This window comes from Pteropus vampyrus, unplaced genomic scaffold (genome assembly GCF_000151845.1).
Source record: "Pteropus vampyrus isolate Shadow unplaced genomic scaffold, Pvam_2.0 Scaffold100, whole genome shotgun sequence".
NCBI classification, from domain to species: domain Eukaryota; kingdom Metazoa; phylum Chordata; class Mammalia; order Chiroptera; family Pteropodidae; genus Pteropus; species Pteropus vampyrus.
In genome coordinates, this window is record NW_011888881.1 from 1,070,661 (window position 1) to 1,077,799 (window position 7,139).

Genomic DNA, 7,139 nt, shown 5'->3' on the forward strand with positions numbered 1-7,139 from the left:
CCGACGCGCGGGGGTGGTGCCCGGCCGGGGGTGGAGCGGGAGCGGGACGCGGAAGGAGGGCCGGAGCGGACGGGGGTGGCGGGCGGTGGGCAGAGGTCGGGGGATGGCTTGGCGGTGGCCTTGTGGGTAAAGGAAGGGGCAGGGGCGAAATCCACAGGGCACCGAGCATACTGAAGTGCGAGCGTTGTTGCAGTCTACTGGACTGTCGCCTGTCCGAGTGGGGACAAGACCTCGCCCTACGTCCTGAGCTCGGGAGGCTGCGGGGGATGACGAAGTGTCAGGTAAGTGCGGGTCCGCCCGGGGAAGCGGGCCGTGCTGGGTCCCGCGCGCCGCCGGGGTGTGGAGCGAGGAAAGTTTGCCAGCGAGTGTCCTTTGTGCTGTGTGGAGGGGGTGCGGGCAGCCGCCAGCCCGTGCGTCCCCGGGCCCCACCGGCGGCCCCCCGCGGAGGGGGTCCCCGCCAGGCCGGCCGGGAAGATCCCGCCGCGCACGGGGACAGGCGCTAAAACGGGTCCCGGGCCATCGCGAGGGAGCCCGCCTTGGGGCGCTGCCTGGGAGAGTCGGCGGGGGGGCCTGGCCTGCTGGGCTCGCCGCTGGAGCCCCGACACCGTGAGCGAGTGGACCGCGGGGGTAAATGGTTCCGAGGCATCGGAGCCACGCGAGCAAAGGCCCAGAGACCAGGAAAATGGACCCTTCTCTAAATCATGTCACCACTGGCATTTTCAACCCCAGACCTAGGACAGTAAAGGGGATGTGGGGTTCAGTGAGGGAGGTATTGCTGACTTGCGCTTGGGTTGTGGGGTTTTCTGAAAGACAGCGTGATGTTTTGTTTTGCAATTTGCTTTGCCACGGCATAATATTACTCCGATATGCCCATGACTTCATTTTTAAGAGTGGAAAGTTCTGGAGGGTGTTCCCTTCAGTGTAAGTCCGGAGTAGAAGTGCTATCCTTGGCTCCGGGGCCAGGTGTGCCCCAGGGTCTCTGATTTGCATGCAGATGTGAGCGAATCCTGGCAGATGTCCGGCCTCATCCATTCACAGGAAGGAATTTGAAAAGACAAGGAGTCTGTAGTTAACAATAGACCTTAAGAAAATGGAATAAGGCCGCAGTGTGATTTTCTGTTTGGGAATTCCGTGGCTCAGCTGACACCTTCATTCAGGAGCCAAATTCTCCGAGTGCCACTGTACTGAAAACTCAAAAGTGCTTGCTCGCTTTACCTGGCCATGCGTGTGCACGTGCGTGTGCGTGTGCGTGTGTGTGCACGTGCGCGTGCGTGTGCTGGATGTTCTGAGCTAGTAAGGAAAATGTTTACGTGAAGCAGACGGTAGCTTTAACCCACTTCTGATGAAGTGATTTCCGAATCGACCCCTCAACTTTTAGAGTTTTTGTTTGTTTGTTTGTTTTGGTTTTTTCGCTTTTAGTAACGCCACCTCCTGCTCACATTTGTTCTCCATCCTTAAAGATCAACAGTACAGGGAGGAAACAGTTGTACCCGATCGGCCCGAAGATCTCACTAGAACGTTCACTGTCCAGTCAAAATTAGTTTCGTTGTTAAGGCACCAAACTTCTAGAACTGCAGCTGGTGAAACCACCAGGGCCCTAGTCCCCTGAGAGGTTGGTTCTCAGGCCACAGGACAGAACAGCAGAGGGGCGAGGGGCAGCGGGGTGTTCATGCAACGGAGCCCAGAGCCAGGGGGGCTGACGCTGACAGACCTCCGCTGCCTGCCTCCAGCCTCCTGGGGCCACCGAACCAAAGGTGGGTGCTGTGGGCGCACGGGAGCCCCTAGTGACGAGCCAGCCTAGTCAGCCTCCAACACTGTCGGAGGGAAAAAGAACCTATTCACAGAACAGCGTTTGCCTCTGTCTTCTATATAGTCACTGAAAGGGACATTAAAATACAACCAAAAAGAAAGAAAAGGCAACATTGTGTTGAGGGCTCAGTTTTGAGGTGGGGGGAGGGGTGGACAACAGATGTTACTTTGCTATTTTACTTGTTTCCTAAGTTATTTTTGCTGATTCGGTGACTCAGACATGTAAGGCAGTGTTTTCCAGGAGGTGAAAGATTGAGTTCAATTGAAGAAAATGTTATAGCCAGGATTACATTTTCTGTCTTAGAGCTATTGAGAGAAATCAGAAAGTAACAAATCATTATCGTAAACTCTTATGTGACAGAAGCCTGGGATTCTGTCTTCATTACAGACTTGAAAGCTAACTATAAAATACACTTGACATTTCTAAACTAGGTTATAAACCATTTTATGATAAAGTTATCACCGAGGTGTTTTCGAAACAAACCTGGTAACAAAATGACCACAGACTCACATTTGTGAGAACTTACCTTTGACGATCGTCCTGTCTGAGCGAGACCTTCATTCTGCTTGCCCAGTGAAAGGGAAGGCCAGTGTTCTTCCTCGGTAAATAAAAGTAGCAAAGTATTCATTAGAAGATCACCCTGCTAAATAAAATCTTAGGCCAGATCCAACCGCAGACTCTGGTTCTGAACAGTAACGTGGGCAGTCCCGGGTAATGCCTGGAACCCCCAGAAATGTGAGGGGAGAGCCACCGGTGGCCTCTGGTCGGACCGTGTGATGGCTGGCTTCTCCACCTGAGCTGCTGAAGAACTTTCCACATGTTCTAAAGTGGTGACACCTGGTAGGTACTAAAGATAATTAGCCTCTCCTGAGTTATACTGTTACTTCCCACGCCAGTTGGATATGCCTATAAATAATCAGGAAGGTAGGCTTTTGATGCCACCATATATAAGCCCTCGCATAAATAAAATATGATAAATTATAGGACCCGGATACCATTTTTTTACTAGACTTTCTTGATGCCGTCTTATAATTTATTTTTAAGCTACAAAATAACAGTTCTTTGAATGATTCACTTGAACACTAATGTAAGGTTGCTCAAATATTGTATTTAATTTTTCAAAATTATTGTGCTGAACATCTATTTTGGGTTAAGCCAATCTGGAGATAAAGCATATTCCCTTTTAGAATCATATTTTGGTTTCTGGGAACAATAGAAGTATCTTTAACTCATGAATAGAGCTTTGATTAATATTTTATTCAGGATGAAATTATAATTATATAGATGAAGTCAGAAAAACATGTGTTCTCTTTTGTGTTGGCTCAAAATGCAGAACAGAAACAAAAGATAAACCAATCTACAAAATTCAATACCTTAGTGACCAAGGGAACCATTTATCCTACAAGTCTTCTTAAATAGAGTTTGCTTTTTACAGCCTCTTGTTTGAGCACATTATCATTCACCTACTGTGTGGGTATCTAACAGGGCGTAGCCTCCACGTCTGGAAACACAGTCGAATGCATAATAAATGGTTTGACGTTGCAATTACAATACATGGTAAAATCATATAGACTTTGTTTCCAGACTTTACGGCCGCCCTACAGAGCCGTTAAGTATATTATTCAATAATTAAAATACATACCATTTTATGTGACACCGTTTTAGAAAAGAAACAACAATTTGCAGACTTATATATTTTCACCCTCTGAATATTTTCAAAAGGTCTAGCAAAGATAGGAGGCCTTTAGCAGTTTGATCTGTTCTTTGGTTGGACAGAAAGCTACTGTCCAGTCATAGCGAGGGGACCTCGAGTCAGTTTCTTAACAAACACCACCCCAACCAACCCCCGGGGCCCCCAGGCCGAAGAAGGGGGGAAAGAACAAAAAAAAAAATCAACCCGGAAGGCCCCAAAAAGGGGGGAAAAACCGCCCCCCCCGCAACACCCCCAAACCCAAACCCTAAACCCGGTCCCCGAAGGAAACCGTAAAACTAACAAAACGAAAAACCCCCCCCAACCGCAACGGAACCGGGCCTAAAACCGAGAGGGTACAGCCCGCAGGCCGGTCGGCCTGACATGGGGTGCCCCGCACATGCCCCGCTGCTTGGACTGACTCAGGACTGGAAGCCGCTGTCTCGGGGGGCGCGCTACCTCCCATTCACGCTCTTCGTAGCCCAGGGGCTGGGGCGTTATCGGACAGCTCTGATTAATATAAATGAGTTGTCATTTTCTGACCCAGGCCATCCTGGCTCACACCGATTATCACACAGGCAGACATGTGGACGCCACAGCTGTCCCCTCATTTGTGTATGAAATACACTGGTGGCATTTTTTGGTTACCGTAGTTACATTAACAATATCCATGTGACATGACATCCCTCCGCGTGAAAGGATTTTGTGGCAGATATTCTGTAGACCTGGCAGCGAAGGACAACTACGTCAAGTGTGGGGAATCCATAAATTAACCTGCTGTTGTTTTCTGGAGCCAGCATTTCAGACATGGGAGCGGACAGCCGTCCTGCAGGGCTGTCCAGCCTCTGGCCAGCAGTAATCCCCAAGGGCGGCCACTGCAATAGTGCCTAACCTCTGCAGGAGGCTGTCCCTTAAATATTCACTTCAAAACCTTGGCTCCTATTTATGATCGCCTTTCGTGACATAATGTATTAGCAGAGTCATTTTTGACTTATATCGGAAAAAGAAAAAAACTGGACAGCACCGGTATTGATGCCTAATCTCAGTAAGGCCTAGGAGACAAAAAAAAAATCAGTCTGCACTATTGAGTGGCGAGCACAAAGAGAGAGTCTTCATTTAGGAAAACTGAAAAAGCCTGACAGAGAAAGAAAGGTTGCTTAATTGGTTTCATGCCTATAATTTTCCCCTCTAGAAAAAATGTTAGCACAGCAATAAAGAATACCATTAACCTGCATTGTTATTTCACAATAGTAATAAGTCCTAATTTGCATCCCTAATAATCACTGTAATCGAGTACTGTACATGGAGCCGGGAAGGCACGGTGTCATTCCCCAGCTCTGAAGCTAATGACCACATGGGTGACCCTCTCGGCGTCTGGCAGCCCTCCTGCTGCTCCGTGTCGTGCTTTGAAGGACCCAGGCACGCTAGTAGACGTTCCTAACGCCATGATACGACGGAGAGTTACAGGTCCGGGGGACACGTCACGATGCCCTTCGAACCGAGGTGATGCTCGTGGTTCCTCGTCCCACGGCTAAGAGATTTTTGTTGTCGTCCTTAAAAACTTTCCCCTCCCCCGCCCCCTGCCACCAACATGGCAATTTCCCACCACCTCTCCAGAGCCCTCTTGACGGAAAGAACTTTACCTGGGATAAAGGGAGCTGATTCTGATCATGGGACACTGGTTTGCCCAATAAATACATCCTGGGCACCAGCTGTGTGCCAGGCATTACGGGAGGTTCTAAAACCAAACGACATTAGCTTGATTTTTCTGCGACTTGCACAGCAAGCCCATCATAGGCATTTCTGTTCCCATCAACCCCGTGTTCTCCTTCGAATATTTACTGAGTTTCCGGTGTGAAGAGGGCGCTCTGCCCGGGCTGGCACGGAGGTTTTCAGCCAGGGGCGAGCTTGCTCCCCAGGGGACCTTTGGCAATATCTGGAGACATTTTTGTCAGTATCGTCACCACTGAGGGTGGGGGTGCTACAGGCATCTCGTGGGTAGAAGCCAGGGACGGTGCTAGACGTGCCGAAACGCACGGGGCGGTCCCCACAGTGGACAGCTGCCGGGTCCGTGTGGTGGCAGCGCCCTGTGCAGGCAGACGCTGGCTGTCCTCAGCGGGGTCCAGCCTCGCAGGGGTTCCAGAGGGGACACCGGCAGTACCGCGGAAGTGTGGGTCACAGAGTACGGAGGGGGCCTCCGATCAGATGCCAGCAGAGGCTTTGAGAAACGTCCGGCTAATTCACGGAGCAGGCTGCCACCTGCAACACGAGTGTCCGGCGGGGCACACTTCGAGACCTAACCTCACGGCACACGGTGGGCTGGAGGCTGGGCGAGGGAAGCAGACTCCTCGGGCTGGTCGTGAACTCTGAACGGAGCCGGGGGTGGGGTTCATAACTCGCGAGACTGGGGCAGAGTGAGAACGCACAGCGCCTCGAGGCTGGGAATGGACCCGAAGTCGGAAGTGGGTCAGGACACACACACTGCGTGAAGGGGGAGACGGGCCGGCGAAGCAGTGACGCCGCGTGTTTGAGACCCTCCGGGTGTGCAGGATCCTTACTCTGTGGTTCTCACTCGACCTGTAACCTCCTGAGACACCAAACGTGATCACTCCTCCCTATTCGCGATGACTAAGGGTCAGAGCCGTGGAGGGGTTCAGCGTGACCTTGGAGGGGTTCAGCGTGACCTTGGACGAGTCACCTAACACATCTCTAAGGCTTAGCTGGGAAAGAAAGGCTGCACGTTTCCTCCGCTGACAGGGTTGAGGCTGTGCAGTCACACGTCGCAGGAAGGACCAGCAGTGTCGCAGGCCCAGGCTCCCGGCCCCTCTCAGACCCCGTGCCTTTCCCTCCGGCTCCAGGGCCGCTTCCTGGACCAGGCAGTGATGTGGGAGACTCGGCCCTGCAGCTCCCGGGTCACCAAAGAGACCTGGAGCCGGATGCATCACTTAGGACGTGTCCTGCAGCGAACCTTAGTTTGGGCTTCCCAGGTACGCGAGTTATAATCAGACCTTCTCTTTGACATCTCAGGCTGACCTCAGAAGCTTAACAAAACATCCGTGATGGGCTGGGAAGGAAGGTTCGCGGGGGGCAGCGGGGTTGATGCTGGGGCGAGGAAGCGAGGTGACCCAGGGCGGCGGGCGGATCTGAGGGGCTGATACTGCCCAGAGCGGCAGCAGCGACACCATGTTCTGGGCTGGCGTCTGCCATTCTCTTTGGCAGGGCTGTTTTATCCGTCCTCCCAGAAGGATGGCCAGGGTCTACGTTCACACCCGCGCACGCGGCGGGGCACGCGCGGTGGATTCCAGGCCCAGAGGCTGCTCTTCTCATTTTTAACGCTAAGACTTGCACGTCCCAGTGAGATTTGGAGAGGGCCCCCTCTCCAGGCCTCCCCAGGTCACTGGGAGGCCGCTAGGCTCTTTTCACCTCTGTAGTTCTGTGATTTCCGACCACGAGTGACAGTTTCGTGGGTGCCGGTCCTGCCCCACGAGCTTCCAGGCCGGGAACGAGTCTGCATGGACTCGCCCGACCACGACGGGGCCACTGGAGACGCTGGAGCGCCAGTCGGCTCCCTTTCCCCACCGCTCTTCCCGCTGACGGGGTTCTGTCGGCGCGGGCTACGCGTCAGGTCGAACCCCGAAG